Raw genomic sequence first — 23,070 nt, 5'->3', positions numbered from 1 at the left:
CCTCATTTCCTTCCTTCGCTTGACATCGCCATCGACCTCCGTGGAGTGGGGAAACGGCTTGAGACTACTGAACGCGGGCAGTGGGAGAGATAAGCCGCTGCTCTCCCCTGATCTCCGGCCCTTTTATTTTTTGTGTGATTACACAGATGGGTGTTTGATCATTGTATAATTGAAATCCAAGCACAAAAATTTGTAAGTCTACAACTACCTCATGGTGTTTCACGAATAAAAATTTTTCAAAAATCTATTAAAAGCCCATTGCAGGGGGCTGGAGCAATAGTACAACAGGTAGGGTGTTTGCCTTGCACGAGGCCGACCTGGGTTCGATTCCCAGCATCCCATATGATCCCCTGAGCACCTCCAGGAGTAATTCCTGAGTGAAGAGACAGGAGTAACCCCTGTGCATTGCCGGGTGTGACCCAAAAAGAAAAAAAAGGCCATTGCAATAATCTACATGAGAAATTTAATGGGTTGGGCCAGGTGAACAATAAGGAATTAAAAAAAAAGTTGGATTCTGTATGTATTATCAAGTCAATGGTCCTTATTTACAGATATAAAGTGTAAAAGAAAATCAAAGATAGTATTAAAGGTCTTTCTTATTTAAACAACTGGAAGGATGATGTTTCCTTCTTATGAAGATGTGAACATTGCTAGTTGTGGGAGGTAGGGGATGAGGAGCTCATTGCAAACATTTTATTTATTTATTTATTTATTTATTCTGCTTTTTGGGTCACACCCGGCAATGCTCAGGGGTTAGTCCTGGCTCTGTACTCAGGAATTATCCCTGCGATGCTCATGGGACCATATGGGATGCTGGGAATCGAACCCGGGTTGGCTGCATGCAAGGCAAATGCCCTACCCACTTTTCTATTGCTCCAGCCCCCATTGCAAACATTCTAGAGCTGAAATATCAATTAGACATCACTGTATCATTGTATCACTGTCATCCCGTTATTCAATGATTTGCTTGAGTAAGCACCAGTAACATCTGTGTTTGTCTTAGCCCTGAGATTTTAGCAGCCTCTCCTTAAACGTCCTTCCCAACGGTGCCGCCTCATTGGAGGTTCTTTCAGGGTCAGGGGAATGAGACACATCATTGTTACTGTTTTTCAAATATTGAATACACCACAGGAGCTTTCCAGGCTCTGCCATGGCGGCAGGATACTCTCAGTAGCTTGCCGGGTTCTCTGATAAGGAGACCTAGACTATAAGAGGTCACGCGGCCGCATATGGAGCTATGCACTTCTGGAAACTTTGTTTTATAGTCTATGGATCTTGGCCCTTGATGAGATTTCATGGCGCTGGGGGCAGTTTGTGGGTGTAACTGTATAGCTACTGGAAAATGGGGGATCTGGGTGGAGGAGGCCCAGTCACTGCCGGCCGGAGCAGGCTTGGAGATCTCATCCCTGGGACCAATGCACCTGGGTTCCTCTGCTGGTTCCTTCATGTGTGAGGCTCCTCTAAGCGAGCGTGTGGAGTGGCCTTTAGCATGGCTGTGGCTGGGTACTGGAGGTCTGCAGCTACCGGGGCTCTGCTCAGGGCATGGAGGGAAACTCAACCCACCCCTCTCCAAAGGGCCCCAGTGAAGACGGCCTGGCTCGTGGGCAAGAGACTCTGCATCGCTCTCTACCGGGAGCTTTGTTTTATAGTCTCTGGATCTTGGCCGTTGATGGGATTTCATGGCACCAGGGGCAGTTTGTGGGTGTAACTGCCTAGCTACTGGAAAATGGGGGATATGGGTTGAGGAGACCCAGTCCCGATCCAAGCAGGCTTGGAGATCTCATTCCCAGGACCCACGCACCTGGGTTCCTCTATTGGCTCCTTCATGCTTGAGGCTTGTCCAAACATGTGGAGAGTGGCCTTGAGCATGGCCAAAGACATTCAACTAGACATACGGAAGAAAATTAGAATGCACAAATAGCTAGGTTTAAGATGAAGGTGGAGATAGAAGTTTGGAATTAACAAACAGATATTTAAAGTTTTGAAATTGGGTATAATGAGGGAGAGAAGTAGGTGAGAAAGAGACAAGATCAAAAGGTCAAAAGTTTGGGGAGGTCTAGCATTTGTTGATTAGAGAAAATAGAATGAACAAAGAGATCACGAAGGAAAAACCTGACACACCGAGGGAAACAATCTATCTAAGTTCATGGTCAGGGGTCAAGTGAAGCAAAATAAAAATAAAAATTTAAAAAAAAAAACAAAGAAGAAAAAACAAAAACTGAATGTGTCAAATCCTACTGGTAACTTAAGTAAAATGAGGAGTAAACTTTATTATTTGAATTTCTCAACATGTAGGTCACTGGTGACCATGATAATATAAAATTCTGATGAACTGTCTGAAGCAAAAACCTGAGAGGAGTGGAACAAAAGCTTTCAGAGGTGGGAAATTGGAGATTTAGTTGATTTTTAAAAATAGTTTCAGTCTAATGAAAGTGGAGGAAAATAAAGCAACAAATTAAATGAAAAGTAGAGAAAGAGAACGTATGGAGGAAAAGATTTTTAACAATAGGAGAGAGTTAAGAGAAATTATATTATGTGTTAAAGGAAATTGGTTAGTGAAGGAGACAGTGAGAGGAAATGTGAATAATTAATCCATGCAGTCTTGACAAAGACTGAGGATACAGAATATGAATCAGATGCAGCCAAAGGACAGCTATGATGGTCCGGTGGCTGCCATCCTCCAGAGGCCACTGGACAGTCAGGTTTGGGCCCACAGTGACGAGACATGCAGAGCCTCACGGGATGGGGGTGGAGCCAGTCCTGTCCTCCCCACCCCAACAAGATCCCAAGTCATCGCCCATGAATGGTCTCTCTGGCTCCTGATCAAGCTGCTTAATGGCCATGATCCCAGAGACTCAGAAACAAATCTTGAAACCCAGTGGCTTTTGGCAGAAATGCGTCCGGACCCCACAGTAGGTTATTGTCGCCAGGCCACCCCAGGGGTGTTGTCACTCCGCCTGCTCCCCCTTGGCGGCTCGGTAGCCATCATCCTTCAGAGGCCATTGGACAGTCAGGCTTGGGCCCACAGTGATGAAACTTGTTGGGCCTCACGGGATGGGGGTGGAGCTAGGCCTGTCCTTCCCACCCCAATGAGACTCCAAGTCATCGCCCACGAACGGCCTCTCTGGCTCCTGATCAAGCTGCTTAATGGCCATGATCCCAGAGACTCAGAAACAAATCTCGAAACCCAGTCGCTTTCGGCAGAAATGAGCCCGGACCACGCAGTAGGTTACTGTCTCTGGGCCACCCCAGAGGGGAAAGGGTGTTGTCCCTCTGCCTGCTTCCCCTGGCAGCTCAGTGGCTGTCATCCTCCAGAGGTCATTGAACAGTCAGGTTTGGACCCGCAGTAACGAAACATTTTAGGCCTCACTGGATAGGGGTGGAGCCGGTCCTGTCCTCCCCACCCCAACGAGACCCAGCAGGTTTTGGCAGAAATCCCTACAGATTTAAGTGTTAAACTTTCGGAATTTCAAAATCACGCAGCCACTACTGCAGCCACGCGACATCATATGTTATTCATAACCAGCAATAGAAAACAAATTAACTACTGTGGCCTTTTCAGCAGATCTGAGTGTTAGGGTAAAATCTCAAATAATAATGGTGGGTCTGGTGTCAAAATATTGAATTTGATCAAAGTAGAGAGAGAGAGAGTAATGTGGAAATCATCTGCCCCACAGGTAGGGGAAGGGTGTGGGATGGGGGGTTGTTGGGGGTGGAGAATGGGCACTGGTGAAAGTACAGGTGTTTCATTGTATGACCAAGACTTAGACCCGAAAGCTTTGTAACTGCTCTCACAGTGATTCAATAAATAAAATTATAAAAAATGAAAAAAAAGTAAGGTGGGGTTCATGTACAATTCAATCAGCTAATCAGTGGCTAAATAAATAGCAGTACTCCTACATAAAAAATAGCAAGTCCAATATGGGTTCTAGGTAAAGCTATGAGAGGTGTAAGGACAGGCAGTAGCTAACCAGAGCATCTAGGAGGTAAAAAGTCTTTGAAGATTGAGAATTTTAACCCTTCCCCCTTATAAATTATGTTTTCTTCTCTATATTGGGGGCTCATGACTTTTTGTCAATACAAAAGAATATTAGACAGTGATATTGAGTCTCGCCTTAGTGACAGTGTGCAAATACAATTGGTTATCTTTTTTTTGAACAAATGAATAGAGGAAGAGAGGGTGAAGACACACCTTCGGTACTCCAGGCCCTGTTCCCAAATATGTACTGGGAGGTCAATCCTGACAGTGCTGGTGATTGGGGAAAATGTGTGGTCCTATGGACTGAACCTGGGTAACAGCATGCAAGACAAAAGCTTTAAATTCTTTATAATCTATGACTCTCAGTTGATAGTCTTAATTCAGATTATGCATGATTTAACTAAAAATAAATGATCATAAGAGGCAGTAGTACCAGTATGATTAAGCTTCTGAAACCCAGTCCTAAAGTGTTTTTAGGCAATACACAAGTTGAATACAGTAGTTTCCTAACTTAATTTGTCATATAATGTGCCATCAAATAGATTTTAAAAATATTTGTTTCTCATTAACTGGTCATTTTTACAAAATAGTATATATGCCTTGCACACTGCCAACCCGGGTTCCATTCCTCCACCCCTCTCAGAGAGTCTGGCAAGCTACTGAGAGTATCCCGCCCCCCCCCCCCCCTCAGCAAAGCCTGTCAAGCTCCTCACATATTCAATATACCAAACATAGTAACAACAAGTCTCACAATGGAGATGTTACTGGTGCCCGCTCAAGCAAATCAGTGAACAATGGGAGGACAGTGCTACAGTGTTACAGTGCTACAGCATATATGTCTAAATTATATAGTTGTGCATTTTGATATTATATAAATATTTTAATGATTTCACTTTAAACATGATTCTATGACATGCTAAGAATTTACAGACAGCATCTGGGGACAGATTGAGGTACAACTAAGAATGAAGAAATAAAGGTTATCTTCTAAGAAATCAAGTACTTAAGTTAAATATGTTTGAAAGACACAGAATGTCTTTCAGGTACAGAACAACTACTTAATTAGGGACATTAGCTTGGCTCAATTTGAAATATTTATATCTAAGTAAGAAAGTATCAACAGATTTTGGAACATGCAAAGGAAGTGAAGCAGTGTGTGTTTTTGGAAACTTGAAGATTCTAGAGCAATTCAGTCAAATCTTCTCAGAAATATCTACCTCTATTTTCCATATTCTTTGCTAAGAAAATCACAGTTCAGGGAAAGGGGTTGCTTTGTGTCTTCTTGTTGATCTCTTTGGCCTTTAATAATAGACTATTAGTCTTTAGTATGAAAGAAACAATTGCTGTGGGTTTACTTACAAATCTAAGATAGGTTAGCGAATATGATGGCCACTTAATACCTCTATTGCAAACCACAATACCCAAAAGGAGAGAGAGCGCAAAAGGGAATGCCCTACCACAGAGGCGGAGTGGGGCTGGAGGGACAGGGTTGGGGTGGCGGGGGGGATGCTGGGACCATTGGTGGTGGAAAATGGGCACTGGTTGACGGATGGATACTTGTATGGCTGAAATGCGAGCACAGGAGTTTGTAAGTCTGTAACTGTACCTCATGGTGATTCACTAATAAAAATAAATAAATAAAAATAAAGAGAGGTTGGGTTAACAGCAGTTTATTGACCAAGACTTAGTAATAACCTGTGCTAAAGAGTCTAGTTTTAGAGCATGCTGAGACAGACTCTGATGTACTATAGCATCACCAGGCTAACCCTATCCTGAGTCTCTTGGTGATTCATTTTTAATTTCTCCCTTCTATCCTCCTTCCCAGTATAACTTCCACACATCTTTATAACTGATAGATTAATTATAAGCCACAGAGGATTATGTGGGAAAACTGGACCAAGTTTACTAGGAAAAAACTTAACACACATGTGTATATAAGTTTATTGACAATAATTTAACACATGTGTGTAAATAAGTGAATTTTGCTCGAGCGAGCGGGCCCAGTAATGTCTCCATTGGAGACTTTGTTGTTACTGTGTTTGGCATATCGAATACGTCACAGGGAGCTTGCCAGGCTCTGCCCTGCGGGCGAGATACTCTCGGTAGCTTGCCGGGCTCTCCGAGAGGGGCAGAGGAATCGAACTCGGGTCGGCCATGTTGGCTGCGTGCAAGGCAAACTCCTTACAGCTGAATAAGTGAATTAATATTTAATTTTTTGTTGAAAAATAAATATTCTGGCACTAGGTCCCACGAAAGCCAATCACAGAGGCACAATTTCTTCAAATTCATGTTTTTCTCAACAGTTTCCCCACACCTGTTCAGTAGATCAGCATAACCAAGATACTTCCAGCAGTGGGTTATAGGACCTCGTCAGTTTCCAGGAGGTAAAAGAATTTACCAAATGCTAAAATAGAAGCTGGTGAGAAATAGATTCGTTGAAGAGAGTTACACATGGTGCATTGGGTAGCACAATTTATTTGCAGTGCTTACACACTCCTGGCTTAGGTACTAGTAGTACCTAAGACTAGGGGTAGAGGTAGAGACTGGAGGAATTAAACAGCCTTAAGAGCATGTGATATCACATATTGCTTGCAGGTGGTCAGGGAATGATTTTGCAGCAATTCCCCATATGGTTTTACTCAGTAGACAGTGTTCCTTCCTGCAGGAGACAGCAATATGTGCAGAGAATGAGATGTGCCTGTGGTCAGCTGGTCTGCACAACTTTGCTCAAAATAGTATTTTGCAGCTCACTTAAAGTATCCTAATGAAAGTGTGCAACCCTGGTGATACTGAGGGTACCTCAGTCTGAAGTGTAACTCTGCTGCAAAACAGAAGAAAATGTGTGAGGACCACAACCAGGTATGTGTGTGACTCCTGGCCATTGAAAAAAAACAATGAAAAGGAAATGGGAAAAATCCATAAATAAAATTTTATACACATATGCCAATGTCTAAGAAATTAGAAATGGTGAAGCAATTTCTTGCAAGATGCAGAATTGTGTTCTTAAAGAATTATTTTTAGGATCTGGTTGGGGGTGAAGGATGCTCCCAAGCAGTGTTCAGGAAGTTCAAGAGCCCCACTAGCAAGTCCCAGCCAACCAGGCCAGAGAATCAGCATAAGAGCCAGAGAAAGCAAACCAAAGTGTCACTGCAATGTTGAGGGTACCCAGACCACTGCTGTGGTGATGAGAGATTCCAGGGAACTTGAGCATCTCCAAGGCTGCACTTGATGATGTGATCATATTTGTTTATTGTTGCTTTAGTTTCTCTTGCTGTTGGAATCAAATAACTGAAAACATCTTCAGAATTGAAGACATGGAATATTTTGCCTGTATTTTCTTCAATGTATTTATGTTTTCAGGCCTCGCAGCCAAGTCTTAATCTATTTTGAGTTAACTTTTACACATGGTATGAAATACTCTCCCAATTTCATTATTTTGTATGCAACTATCCATTTGTCCCAAACCATTTATTGGAGAAATATTTTTTCTCCACTTTTACACTCTTGAATAATGCTTCCATTCCTCTTTTGTTTAAGATTGCTTTGGTTAGTTAGGGTCTTCGTGATTCCATAGAAAATTTCAGGGATGGTGTTTTGTTTCCTCAAAGGATGTCATTGAACTTTGATATAAATAATGGGCATTTCAGGGTCAACAGTGCCTTTTAGTGGAAATTGCACCAAGGCTGAGCTGGCCTGACAGCAACCAAAGTTTTCTTGTTTTGACTGCTTTGCACCAGACTTGGAACCAAGGTCATGCAGACCTGAACAGAGACAAGGGGATTATTTTAGTGAGAATTGGAACAGACGTGGCACGAGGTTAAATAGGCCTCAACTGTGAAGAGTTTGTAGTTGTAACCACCTAGCTCTGACTTGGCATCAAGATGAAGCTTCCCTGGATAACATCAAGAAGAGGAGAGAGGAGATTGTGAGGAGGAGGATCGATATATAGGGGGGAGGGAGAGTGAGCAATTTGCAGTTATCTTTAAGTTCCTGAGATGCTGCAGTCATGCAAACCTGAGAGGATGCTGGGGATACATACTGGGTCCAACATGAGGTTGGGGCCTTAGTCAACAAAGAGAGAGAACTCTTTTTTAAAAAAAAATCTTATTTATTTATTTTGCTTTTGGGGTCACACCCAGAGATGCTCAGGGGCTACTCTTGGCTCTGCACCCCTGGAATTTCACCTGGCAGTGCTTGGGGAACCATATGGGATATTGGGGATCAAACTCAGGTGAACTGTGTGCAAGGAAAACTCCCTACCCACTGTGCTATTGCTCTGTCCTTGGAGCACCCTTTCTGGGTCTAATGTGGAGCAATATCTAGCTAGCTGTCTGTCAATGGGCCCCATCAGAAGCGCGTCATGCTGGAAGGTTCACAGTTAGTCGGCTGGCAAGAGAGATGCAGCTTGCTTGTAACTGTAAGTGGAGAATGACAGGGACTGGAACTCTTTGCATGCTAGGAGGAAGCACTCCTTTGGAGTCAGCTGCTTTAGTTATTTCCCTAGCTCTTTGTGAAGCTCTTCTCAGGATTTTGTCTGCAATTTCTTGGTATGTAGAGTGGGTTTCAATATACTGTCCCTCAGTACAGCTATCAGCAAGGTTGCACAAGGTCTCCAAGTTGGCACGCCTATCCTAGTATATATTCTATGTTTTTTTTTTTTTGGCCCCCACTTGAGTACTGTAAGTATAAGATTGCAGGACTGGCAAGTCCTATACTCAGCATACTCCCTTTTCCCATGCCCCAAAGTTCTGTTCCTTTGGAATTCCAAACTGAAGCTTCCTGTCACCCTGTTGGGGTTCAATAAGCAAATATGTCTCTTGCTCTGCTATCTGTCTGAATGTTACTTTTGTACCTTGATATAGAAATTCTGTTTGTCCAGCTTTTTTTGCTGTTTGTTTTGTATTTATTAGCTTCAAACTTTAATCACCATAAAAGAAAAAAATAACGTGATTAAATATGTATTCAAGTTATTAAGTTATTCAAAGTAAATCCACCATGCTATTTAAAATTCTGATGAAAAGTGCATCACATCCTTCTTTGCTATTTTAGGTCAATCAATGATCCTACTGGAATTTGTTGAAAGGAAATGAGCTTTAGCTATAAATTGGTCTTGCTTGCAAAGAACATATAAAATAAAATAGTCAAGTGTTACAAATTTTTGGATGATTAGATGCCCTTGTACAAGTGAAAATTTCTACATGTAAAAGTTGTTAACTAAGTCTTTAGTTCCAATTCTAATTGTGTAAAATATATAATAAGCATAATTCTGATACTTTAATATAAAGTCATAATTTTACTGAGATATACTTTATATATAATCAATTTTATTGTTTGTAACATACATTATTATATTTTTCAAGAACATAGAGACAAAAACCTCTCGTTGCAATTAAAAGTAGAATAGTCCTCAAAGTCCCCTCATTTCTTGATTTTTTTGTTCTTTTGTTGTTTCTGGGTCACATATGGATGCTCAATGGTTATTTCTCACTCTGCACTTAGGAACTGCTCTTAGTGGTGCTCAGGAGACCATATGGGATGCTGGAGAGTGAACTCAAGGCAAATGAAAGGCAAGACAAATACCATGCCTGCTGTACTATTGCTCCAGCCCCAGTACCCTCATTTCTTTCTTGGCCAGCCTGTTACTCATTCCTCCATTTCCTAATAACCACTGATTTATATTATATTCCTATAATTTGTCTTTTTTATACATTGTTGCACAATAGAATAATAAAGGATAGAAATTCTAAGATCTAATATCTTTCACCTATGGCATTTGTCCATTTTGTTGCACATTTATTCCTTATTCTTATGGAATACTGTTTCATCAATTGTAGTACAGACTTTTATTTATTTAGTTCTTAAGTTTCTATTCTCATTGTATTATTTGTATTTCACCACATAATTGTCACAGATATTATGCCAAAAGTTCTTTGCAAATGAGTGTGATATGACCATGATGTAAAGATTTTTAAAATGGTCCTGGTCATGAAAAAATGCTCTTCATCACTAATCATCAGGGAGATGCTGATAAAAACAACAATGAAATATCATCTCACACCACAGAGACTGACCCACATCCAAAATAACAAAGCCAACCGGTGTTGGCGTGGATGTGGGGAGAAGGGGACTCTCCTTCATTGCCTGTGGGAATGCTGACTGGTTTAGCTCTTTTTGAAAACAATATGGATATTTCTCAAAAAAATAGAAATTGAGCTCCCATTTGACCCAGCAATACCACTTCTGGGAATATATCCCGGAGATGCAAAAATATAGTAGAAATGACATCTGCACTTGTATGTTTACAATAGCCAGAATTTGGAAAAATCATGAGAGCCGAGAACAGATGACTAGTTAAAGAAACTTTGGTACATCTACACAGTGGAATACTATGCAGCTGTCAGAAAAGATGAAGTCATGAAATTTTCATATAAGTGGTTTGTCATGGAGAGTATCATGCTAAGTGAAATGAGTCAGAAAGAGAGGGACAGACATAGAAGGAAATAGAAGGACTGCACTCATTTGTGGAATATAAAGTAACAGAATGGGAGACTAACAACCGAGGATAGTAGAGATAAGGACCAGGAAGATTCCTCCACGGCTTGGAAGACAGCCTCACACGCTGGGGGGAAAGGTAGCTAAGATAGAGAAGGAACCACCAAGTAAAGGATGCTTGGAGGGCTTGCTTGAGATGGAAAATGCATTCTTAAAGTAGTCTATAGACCAAACACGATGACCACTTAACACCTGTATCACAAACCATAACACCCGAGAGAGAGAGAGAGAGAGAGAGAGAGAGAGAGAGTAAAAGGGAAGAGGCAGGGAGGGGAACAGGGGTGATGGTGGGAGGAATACTGGGAATATTGGTGGTGGAGAATGGTCACTGGTGGAGAAATGGTACTTGATTATTGTATGACTGAAATGTGAGCATGAAAGTTTTTAAGTCTGTAACTGTACCTCATGGTGATTATTTTTTAAAAAATGCTGGCGCTGGTGTTGGTAGTACATCATTGTATAACTGAAACCCAAGCACAAAAATTTGTAAGTCTACAACTGTACCTCATGGTGTTTCACTAATAAAAATTTTAAAAAAATAAAATAAAAATATTTATTACTAAACTATCTACTATTATGAAATCCAAACCAATTTTTAGAATAAAAAATTGTGTTCAATAACTATGTTCTGAAACACAGGTATGCATTTATAAAATTTTTGAATGATATGACTGAAAAAGATATAATATAGGGACACAGTTACATAAATGAAACTCTATATCAGAGAGATAGTACAGGGGTTAAGGTATTTGTCTTTTCTTTAATTAAAAGTATACTTTTAAGTGTGTTTTTACTTATTAAAAATTGAGATTGAGATTATGTGGTTTACAATACTATTATTAATGGTTACTCTTGTCCTGCACATGAGAAACAATATTTATATATGGTCACCTGAGCCCCACCAATGTTGATCTTTGAGCACAGAGCCAGGAGTAAGCCCTGAGTACTGCTCTCTATGTTCATCCTCCACACCAAAGTAAACCTTTGCCCAGCTACTTTTTTTTTTACTTTTTAAAAATTTTATTGAATCACCATGAGATAGTTACAAGCTTTCATGTTTGGGTTACGATCACACAATGATCAAACACCCATCCCTCCACCGGTGCACGTTCCTCACCACCAATATCCCCTGGTATAAGCTCCCTTTCCCACCCTCCCCCTGCCTCCATGGCAGACATGATTCCCATAATCTCTCTATACTTTTGGGCATTATGATTTGCAATGCAGTTACTGAGAGGTTATCATGTTTGGTCCATTATCTACTTTCTGCACACATCTCCCATCCTAACCGATTCCTCCAGCCATCGTTTTCTTTGTGATCCCTTCTCTATTCCACCTACCTTCTCCCTTTTGCTCATGAGGCAGGCTTCCAGCTATGGAGCAATCTATCTGTCCCGTGTATCTACTATCCTTAGGTGTCAGCCTCATGTTATGTTGTTTTATGCCCATCTACTTTTATCCTTTCATCTCTTCATTCTAGAAATGAACAATGTATCTGTCTCAGTCAAGAAGATAACTTCTGGCCTAACCATTATTCAATAGTTTTCAATAGCAACTTCTAAATTATTCTCAAAGTTAAAAACACAAGTTGGGGGTCATGAGCAGTGAATCAAAATTCTGGTTTTAGTAGATTACATTAATGGCATCCAGTAAGAATTAGACTTTATATTTAAAACGTTAAAAGGCTATTAAAATTAAAATTGGCAATCTGGTAGATCTACTGGTATAAAACATTTAAAGAAATCTCTTTCCAATCAGTGGCTAAGTAGAAGCTACTAAACACACTGCTATTATCTACTTCCTATGACAGAATGACATAGAATAACGACAATGGCAAAGCATTTTGTCATTAAAGAGCTAGTCCAGAAAAATGATTAAATAAACTATAGCAATAAATTTGTAACAGCAATAAACCCTGAAGAGGTCAGTAACACAGCTTCCAAAGTAGACAAATATAAAACAAAAATTAAGGCCCATACAAAGGGGAAAATTATGATAAACAGGAACTGAGCCCATGTGAAAACTGATATTAAGCCTATTAGGAAAAGGTACAAAATCAACTGTTATAGATATGTCTTAAGTACAAGCAAGAACTGTTCCTGAAAAAATAAAAGAGCTCAGATAAAAAAATCTCTTACTAAATAGAGAATTTTAGGAAACATTGAAATTACTTTAAGGTAAAGGTAAAGGCCCTCCCGTTGATCGTCGATTTGCTCGAGCGGGCCCAGTAACGTCTCCATTGGAGACTTTGTTGTTACTGTGTCTGGCATATCGAATACTCTCGGTAGCTTGCCGGGCTCTCCGAGAGGGGCGGAGGAATCGAACTCGGGTCGGCCATGTTGGCCGCTTGTAAGGCAAACGCCCTACCCGCTGTGCTATCAGTTAAAAAGCACAATAGCTGAAACAAACAATCACCTGAAAGGGTCACTACCATTTTGAGCTGTCAGAAGAAAAAGTTGGCAAATAAGAAAATATGTCAGTTAATATTTATCCAGTTTGAGGAATAGGAAAAAAATAGAGAGGAAAAAGGAACAGATCTTAAGCCAGGTATATCAATATAAAAGATGTTATAATGATATATTATATCAATATAATATAAAAGGAGAGGATGCTTGAAGAAATAATACCTAAACACTTGTAGATTTCTTGAAAACCACTCACCTCTCTTTTAAGAACTTCAGCAAAATCTGTGTGGAATACACTAAAACAGATGTACATCTGGACATAATATAGTCAAACAATTATAGGAACAAAGAAGATAGACTCCTAAACACAGCAAGATAAAAAAAATGACTAACATTGCATAAAGAATACTAAAAATATTTGACTTAAATTAAAGGATACTAGATCGTAGCTCAAATCCTGAGGCTATATGAGTCCTAGTAAAGATGCCTACATAGGTAAAGCATAAAAGAATTAAGTGCTTAAAAAATTCTAAAGACTCTACACAAAAAACTTAGAGATAATAGGTTTATATAGTAAAGTGGCAGGCTACAAAATCAACACCCAAAAGTTCATGGCTTTCGTATATACAAATAATGAAAGAGATATTAAAAAAGAAAATCCCATTCATAATAATATCTCAGAAAGCCAAATACTGAAGAATCAGTTTAATTAAAGAGGTGAAGGACATATTGAAGGAAAATTACCAAACACTACTTCAAGAAACCAAAAAGAACACTAGGAAAAGGAGACAAATCCCCTGCTCATGGATAGGGAGGATTAACATTATCAAAATGGCAATACTCCCCAAAGCACTATACAAATTCACTGTAGTCCCTATCAGGATACCCATGAAAGTTTTCAAAGAAATAGACAAAATATTCCTGAAATTTATATGGAACAATTAACCCCCACGAATAGCTAAAGTAATCTTTGGGAAAAAGAAGATGGGCGGGAGGGGGGGGGCGCATCATCTTCCCCAACTTCAAACTGTACCACAAGGCAGTAGTAATTAAAACAGCTGTTTTGGTATTGAGCTAGAAACAGACCTGAATATCAATGGAACAGAGTCAAATATAATGTCACAGACTCTCAAAAATATGACCACTTAATCTTTGATGAAGGAGCAAGAAATGTGAAGTGGAACGAGGGAAGCCTCTTCAACAAGTGGTGCTGGGAAAACTGGACTGCTACCTGCAAAAAAAAAAAGAATGCTAACCTCTGTCTAACACCAGGCACAAAACTCCATGGCTTTCCTATATACAAATAATGAAAGAGATGAAAGAGATATTTAAAAAACAAATCCCATTCACAATAATATCTCAGAAAACCAATACCTCAGAATCAGTTTAACTAAAGAGTTGAAGGACATATACAAGGAAAATTACCAAACACTTGTATTTGATCTTGTATTCTAGGATCAAAGTGGATTCAAGACCTCAATATCAGAACTTAATCCATAAGGTACATGGAGAAAAATGTAGGCAGAACCCTCCATGACATTGAATCTAAAAGCATCTTTAAGGATGAAACATCACTGACCAACCAAGTGGAAACAAACATAAACAAATGAGACTACATAAAACTAAGAAGATTCTTCACCTCTAAAGAAACAGTACCCAAATACAGAGAGAACCCACAGAATGGAAAAGAGTATTTACCCAATATCCATCTGATAAAGGGTTAATATCCAGAATATTCAAGATACTAGAGGAACTGTACAAGAAAAGAATCTCCAACCCCATCAAAAAATGGGGAGAAGAAACAAACAGAAGCTTCCTCAAAAAAGAAATACAAATGGCCAAAAGGTACATGAAAAAATTCTCTACATCACTAATCATCAGGGAGATGCAAATCAAAACAACAATGATATATCATCTCACACCATAGAGACTGGCAAACATTCAAAAAAAAAAAACCAAAACAAAAGCATCCAGTGTTGGAGTGGATGGGGGGAGAAAGGAACCCTCTTTCACTGTTGGTGGGAATAATGACTGGTCCAGCCTTTTTGGAAAACAATATGACATCCCTTCAAAAACTAGATATTGAGCTTCCATAGGACCCTGCAATACCACTTCTGGGAATAAATCCCGAGGATGCAAAAAAGCACAGTAGAAATGACATCTGCACCTGTAGGTTCATTGCAACACTATTCACAATAGCCAGAATCTGGAAACAACCCAAGTGCCCAAAAACAGATGACAGGTTAAAGAAACTTTGGTACACAATGGAATACTATGCAGCTGTAAGGAAAGATGAAGTTATGAAATTTGCTTATAAGTAGATGGTCATGAAGAGTATCATGCTAAGTGAAATGAGGCAGAAAGAGAGACAGCACTCATTTGTGACTGCACTCATTTGTGACTGCACTCATTTGTGACTGCACTCATTTGTGAATATAAAATAACATAATATGAGACTGACATCCAAGAACATTAGAGACAAGGGCCAGGAATATAGCTCCATAGTTGGAAGCCTGTCTCATGAGCTGGGGGAGAAGGCAGCTGGAATAGAGAGAGGATCACTAAGTCAATGATGGTTGGAGGAATATTTTTTCCTTTCTTTTTTTCTTTTTTTAAAATTTTATTGAATCACCGTGAGATAGTTACAAGCTTTCATGTTTGAGTTACAATCACACAATGCTCAAACACCCATCCTTCCACCAGTGCACATTCCCCACCACCAATATCCCCAATACACCCCCTTTCTCACCCTCCCCCTGCCTCTATGGCAGACAATATTCCCCATAGTCTCTCTCTACTTTTGGGCATTATGGTTTGCAATGCAGATACTGAGAGTTTATCATGTTTGGTCCATTATCTACTTTCTGCACGCATCTCCCATCCCGACCGGTTCCTCAAGCCATCATTTTATTAGGGATACCTTCTCTATTCCAGCTGCCTTCTCCCCTTTGCCCACGAGGCAGACTTCCCTATGGAACAATCTTCCTTTGGAGGAATTTTTTGGGATGGGAGATGTGTGCTGAAAGTAGACAAAGGACCAAAAGTGATAGCCTCTCAGTACCTCTATTGCAAACCATAATGCCTAAAAGTAGAGAGAGAGTATAGGGGAAATTGTCTGCCATAGAGGTTGGGGGTGGTGTTGAAGAGGTGGGGGCATTATTCTGGGGACATTGGTGGTGGAGAATGTGCACTGGTGGAGGGATGGGTGTTCAGTCATTGTATGACTGAAACTCAAATATAAAAGTTTTGTAACTGTATCTCACAGTGATTCAATAAAAATAATAATAAATAAAAGAAGTGTATCTTTTGTTTGTAAGGCTTTCCATATAATATATAAATAGACAAGCAGAAAAAAAATAACTGTGTACTATAAACTAAAGCTCCTGGAAGAGAACGACACAGAATTTTCTGGACATTATATTCTGTCCATAACAAGCAATACAAAACAAATTATCTATCATTGCCTTTTCGGCAAGTTTGAGTGGTGGTGAGACTGGTGTGAAAATATCGAATGTAAGCAAAGTAGAGAGAAAGTATCACTGTATCACTGTATCACTGTCCTTCAATTGTTCATCAAATTGTGAGACTTGTTGTTACTGTTTTTGGCATATTGAATACGTCACGGGTAGCTTGCCAGGCTTTTATGTGCGGGCGAGATACTCTCAGTAGCTTGCTGGGCTCTCCAAGAGAGAGATTATGGGGGAAATTGTCTGCCACATAGGAAGGGGAAAGGTCGGAACAGGGGTGGGGGAGGGGGAATACTGAGGATTTTGGTGGTGGAAAGTGTGCACTGGTGAAGTGGTGGATGTTTGATGATTGTATGTCCAAAGTTTAAACATGAAAACTGTGTAACTTTTTCTCATAGTGAATCAAAAAAAAAAGGGAGGGTGGAGGAAAATAATAGGTAAAATAAAATTAACATTATGAATAAAAAAGAAACAGTAATGTGGAGTTCATGCCTAATTCAATCAGCTTAATCAGTGGCTGAATAAATAGCAGTACACCTACATTATAAAAAAAAAACTTTGTGGATAGACCATAATATTCCAGGGGATAATGGGGGAAGGGAAGAGTGGAGATATATTGTAACAAAGTCTATATATACTGATCTCTCTAGGAGTGATTCCTGGACCTGGAGCAAAAAGTAAGCCCAGTATGCAGTCAGGTGTGGTTCAAAAGTCATCTTAAAAATATATTTTCTACTTTACTAGTAGTTATTTATATGTCTTAAATGCAAACAGACTAAAAATAAAACTTAAGTTCTTAGTATTTCAAGATCTTTGAGAGAAAATACAGCCCTTGATTAAAAGGTCATAAGAGAAATGGTATCATCAGGGTAGACCCAGGTCTCGGGGCGGGGGGGAGGAAAGATGAAGATAAAGAGAAGCAAAGTGAAATGGTTTAAAAGTTGAGAAGGAGTGAAACAATTCAACAAAACTGGAGATCAGAGTCTATCAGATTCAATAGTGTGCAAAATGAGGCGAAATCTTAAAGTATAGAGTTTCTTGTGGTATCCCAAATAGTTGAGATAAGACATGAAATTGTTGCTGGTGAATGGACTCCAGACTACAAGTGTTTCCAGACTGCAAGTTGGACATTGAGCTAAATAGATCAATTTCTATTTACCTCTGAATCTCATAGCATATAAAAGCCTAAGGTGAAGGAGCTGAATGAATTCCTGTGGGGTGACAATCCTGGAAGTAACAGACTCACCTGCTTGGATTAGAAATTAACCTGTGCCACTTGAAGTCTGTGAGAACACTGGATCCTACATGGATGAGATTGAACTCCTGCAGGTGCAAAATGACACTGGGAGTGACCTCAACCCAAGTACCAGGTAGGTAGTTACTCTTGCAGAAAGAAGTCAAAGACAACACAGAATGTAGGTAAAAGCAGGAAGATTTATCTAAGCATCACACATACCAGAGACATGTATATTCTCAGGGAAGTGGGTCATGGGTGGGGAACTTTTAAGGAGCAGTTTAACTAAGAGGGAAGAGTATGCCTAAGTGGTTGGGTATGAGAAACATGATTTGGGTGGTTACTAAAGTTGTGTGTGCCTATAAGGATGACATGTTTGTGAATCCATTGCATGGACCATTAGAATCTAATTATTCAGCTAGGGAAGCACTGAAGTTAATATGTACTTTTGACTTAATGAGGATAAAAGTGAAATAGGTGCAGGGATTTATTATTTGAGCATGTCTCAGTAACTGGCTGCAACTGGTTTTCCAAAGTCCTCTCTTTAATCAGGAAGTTGATAACCTCAAAGATGTCTGGTTAGGCTATCTCAAGGTTCCCTTATTTTTCTTCAACCAAGAAAATGTATGATAATCATTTTCATTTCTTAAAGCAGTTTTCCAATACTTAACTTCTCCTACATTGTTAAGTAATGAGAGTCAGGTGGTATGTGGATCACTTCTGAATCTTGTTAATTGAGCTGTGAAAAAACAATTGAAACTCTTGAACACCTGACTGGTATTTAAGTTCACAGGCACTAGTAAATATTTAGAGGGTGAACATAAACAGAGATAACAGGAATGAGGACAAGGATGAAGACTGTGTCCTGGGGAATTCCAACATAGGAAGATGAGAGGGCTCAGGTAAACAGAAAGAAGAACAGTAGTACAGCTAGACTATAGTTAGGAGTGATGATCAAAAGGCCAAGTGAAAAATGTATTTGGAAAAAAGATAGCTAACATCATTTAATGCTGCTGGGCAAGTGAAATGAAGGCTTTAAAAATTATTGGAACCATGATTTACAGTTACTAATAGTTATGTTTTAGGCATACAATAATTCAATACCAAGTCTTCCACCAGTGTCAATCTCCCCCCCTCCCATCTTTCCAGATTCCCTCCCTATCCCAACCTCCTTTATACCTTCACCTGTAAACTCCCAACCCCTATCCACCCATACCTGTCAACTTGACATGAACATTACAAAGTTTCAGTGATTGCTGCTTAGATTTCATATTTTCAGCTCTGTAGAATCTATGTTTTAGTTATATGGCTATCCCCCTCTCCCATATCACTTGTACACTAGAAGCCCTGATGCCTGTTAACCCATTAATTCCTGTACTCTTCTTCCCCCTTGATTTATTTCCTTTTCTGTCTCCTCTTTGAATACTGGTGTCAAAGATGATCTAAGCATACTCCCTTTTATTACAACACATTTTGATAACTGGTTTTATTTGCTCGAGCGGGCCCAGTAACGTCTCCATTGGAGACTTTGTTGTTACTGTGTCTGGCATATAGGATACTCTCGGTAGCTTGCCGGGCTCTCCGAGAGGGGCGGAGGAATCGAACTCGGGTCGGCCATGTTGGCCCGCGTGTAAGGCGAACGCCCTACCCACTGTGCTAAAAGATTTTGGTAAGAGGGTGTCAATAAAATTGAGCATGAATAAAAGCCTAACTAGAAAGCTAAGAGAGAAAAGGCAAAGTACCATTGAAACAGGACTGAAAAAAGGTAAAGTGAAAAACATGTTTTTGTTTTTTATTTTTCAAAAGATATCAAATGAGTTATTCATTCAAAATTAGTGTATGTGTTGAATTAGCTATCTGATACCTGATTTTTTTTTTTTTTTTGCTTTTTTGGTCACACACGGTGCACGGCGTTACTCCTGGCTCATGCACTCAGGAATTACTCCTGGAGGTGCTTGGGGGACCATATGGGATGTTGGGAATCGAACCTGGGTCCACTGCATGCAAGGCAAATGCCCTATCTGCTGTGCTATCGCTCCAACCCCTGACATTTTGTTTTTAACTTGGGGTGACCACCAGAGTTTGCCCTTGAAACTGCTATAGCATAGTACTATTTATGGGTGCTTACACATCATGCACTAATTTCTCACAGTTCCTAAGGCTGGAAAGTTGAAAATCAAGGCATTAGTGAAAGTGGTATCTGGTGAGAACCCACTTCCTAACTTGTAGATAGCTGCCTTCTCACAGTATCCTTCCATGAACAAGAGAGATAGGGAGTGCTAGGATGGGTAAGTGAAGCAAATTGTTTTGTGTCTCATCTAAGAACACAAATTCTATCTTAATTTCCCAAAGGCTCTATCTCCAAATACAGTAACACTGGAATTAAGGCTTAAATATTTGAATTTGGGGAGGAATAAAAGTTCAGTTCACATAATTAACATAGAAATAGTTGGAGAATACAAGCTCAAAGCAAGAGTGTAGGAGAGGGAATAAAAAAGCTGGAGGAAATTTCAATTTAATTTAAAGATAAGCCTTCGAGTTGGCTATGGGTGCCTGGTACTTAATCTTACTGGGACATCTAGAATCCAATAACCTATATAAAGTGCCCATGCTTAGGACAAATTCATGCTATTTCTTGCCACATGGATGGAACTGCAGGGTATCATGTTCAGTGAAGTGAGTCATAAGGAAAGGTAGATACAGATGGTCCTCTCTTATATTTGGGATATAAAGATACACAGTGGGAGCAACAAATTGCTAAAGGTAATAGAACTGAAAAGCTAGTTTACAGAAGTCAATTTGGGGGAAGGTGTTTGAACTAGGGAATCTTTAGGAATTTGTGGGAAGGAGGTGGATACTTCAGTGCTGGGTGTGGTATTGGAACAATATAGGCAAGAGACTGTCATTAACAGTATTGTAAGTCACAGTACCTAAGTTAAGATTACAAATGTATCTACAAAGATAAAATAAAAGTGTACATTCTTACCACTTTAATTCAATATAGTACTGGAAGTTCTAGTCAGAGCAATTAGATGAGAAGTTACCTTGAAACTGGTAAACCAGATACCACTTTCACTAATGCCTTGATTTTCAACTTTCCAGCCTTAGGAACTGTGAGAAATCAGTGATTTATGTGTAAGCACCCATAAATAGTACGATGTTATAGCAGTTTCAAGGGCAAACTTGAGGGAAAAGTAAACTTATATGTATTTGACATTAATATGATATTACATGTAGAAAACTCTTAAGATTCCACAAAACTGAAAACCAAGAACTAACAAATTCAGCAAAGTGTAGGATACAAATAATAGGTCCTAAAGAAAAAAAATCACTATAATTATATAGACTAATAAATTATCTGGGTAAGGGAATTTTTAAAAAAAAAATCCATTTCTATTTTTTTAAATGTAGGAGTACTACTATTTATTCAGCCACTGATTAGCTGATTGAATTGTGCATGAATTCCATCTTACTTTATAATTTTATTTATTGAATCACCATGAGAGCAGTTACAAAGCTTTTGGGTCTAAGTCTCGGTCATATAATGAAACACCCGTACTTTCACCAGTGCCCATTCTCCACCACCAAAAACCCCAGTATACCCCCGAACCCTCCCCCTATCTGTGGGGCAGATGATTTCCACATTACTCTCTCTACTTTGATCACATTCAATATTTCATCACCAGACCCACCATTATTATTTGAGATTTTACCCCAACACTCAGATCTGCTGAAAAGGCAACAGTAGACAATTTGTGTTCTATTGCTGGTTATGAATAACATATGATGTCGCGTGGCTGCAGTAGGGCAATGTGATTTCTTACAGCATCAAAACCAATAGAATACTTAAGAGTAAAATAACCAAGAAGTGAAATACTAAAACTTATAATTGACCCAGCAATATGACCCATGTGACCCAGTAATTCCATTTTAGGCATCTACCCAGAGGACATAAAAACACTCATTCAAAAGGACATAGACAGAGGCAGGTGAGACACCACCTGCCCAAACAGCCCTGACAGACGAAAACTCCACACTCCAATCGCTGCCATGCTCATGGCCAGACTCCACAGGCTGCACAGGCTCAGGAAGAGCCTCAATCAGGAATGAATCTGTTTAAATCTTGGGTCTTTGAGTTTTGTAACTGAAATCTCAATGCTTTCATGAATCAGGGATGGGCTACTTTCCCCCATTATGCTGTTCTGGGAACCTGGCAGTCATGCCTCTGTCTCCATATAAGCTCATTAACCAACTATGACTCAGAGACTCATAAATAAATCTTGAAAGAGATTAACAAGCTGCAGGGATGCTTATGGACCCCCAAATCACCATCCAGTTAAAAATTTAATTTCAGTTGAATCACCCCATCAAAAACACACAAGGCTTAACCTGTAGCAACATGTTAGTAAACTATTATACCAGGGTTAAATGGCTCCAGGGTGAGAAAAATCTTCACACACTTTCTTCTAAGAAAATTTTTGGATATTTTTAGTGAATTATTCATAACAAGCAATACAAAATAAATTTATTTAGGGCCTGCTATTGAGGCAAGCTTGGGTGGTGGTTGGGAAAATTGAAAATAATGATGGTGAGAAGGTGCAATGGTGGTGGGATTGGTGTTGGAATATGGAATATAATAAACCATTGTAAACAACTATAAAATAAAATAAAATTTTAAAAAGGACATATGCACACCATTATTTGTTGCTGCACTTAGTATAATAGCTAATATATGGAATCAATCTAGGTGTTCAAGGACAGATAAATGTATTATGAAGATGTCATATATATGGAATGGAGTGCTATGCAGCTGCAAGAAATAATCATGCAATTTGCTGAAAACTAGTTGGAACTGGAAGATATCATATTGAGTGAAATCAGCCATAAGAACAAAGACAAATACAGTATGATGTCACTTAGTTGTTGGAGATAGAATAACTAGATGAGAAAATGTATTGTAGTAAAGGGAGGATTCCTAGATCACCCATGACCCTAGAGTTTATTCTTTTTTTGTATTTATTCTTTTTTTAAAAATTTTTATTAGTGAAACACCATGAGGTACAGTTGTAGACTTACAAATTTTTGTGCTTCGGTTTCAGTTATACGATTGAGTACCCATCCCTCCACCAGTGCCCATTTCCCACCTCCAATGCTCCCAGAATCCCTCCCAACCCCTGACTACCCCATCCCACCCCAACCCTGTGGCAGGGCATTCCCATTTACCCTAGAGTTTAGAAAGAAGAAAAGACAGAGAAGGAAGAAATCAAGGGAGGAAGGAAGAAGAACGCAAGAAAAGGAAGTAATGGGTGAACAAGGGTTGAAGCCCTGGTTATATTGCTGATGTGGGGGGAGAAGCAATATAATTTGTATATATCCAGAACACAAACTTAACACTAAAACATGATAGTCAAGCTGCAAGCATCAGAACTTTGT

This window comes from Sorex fumeus, unplaced genomic scaffold (genome assembly GCF_029834395.1).
Source record: "Sorex fumeus unplaced genomic scaffold, SorFum_2.1 ptg000035l, whole genome shotgun sequence".
NCBI lineage: Eukaryota > Metazoa > Chordata > Mammalia > Eulipotyphla > Soricidae > Sorex > Sorex fumeus.
The sequence above is the reverse complement of the archived record's forward strand: the minus strand, read 5'-3'. Positions refer to the sequence as shown.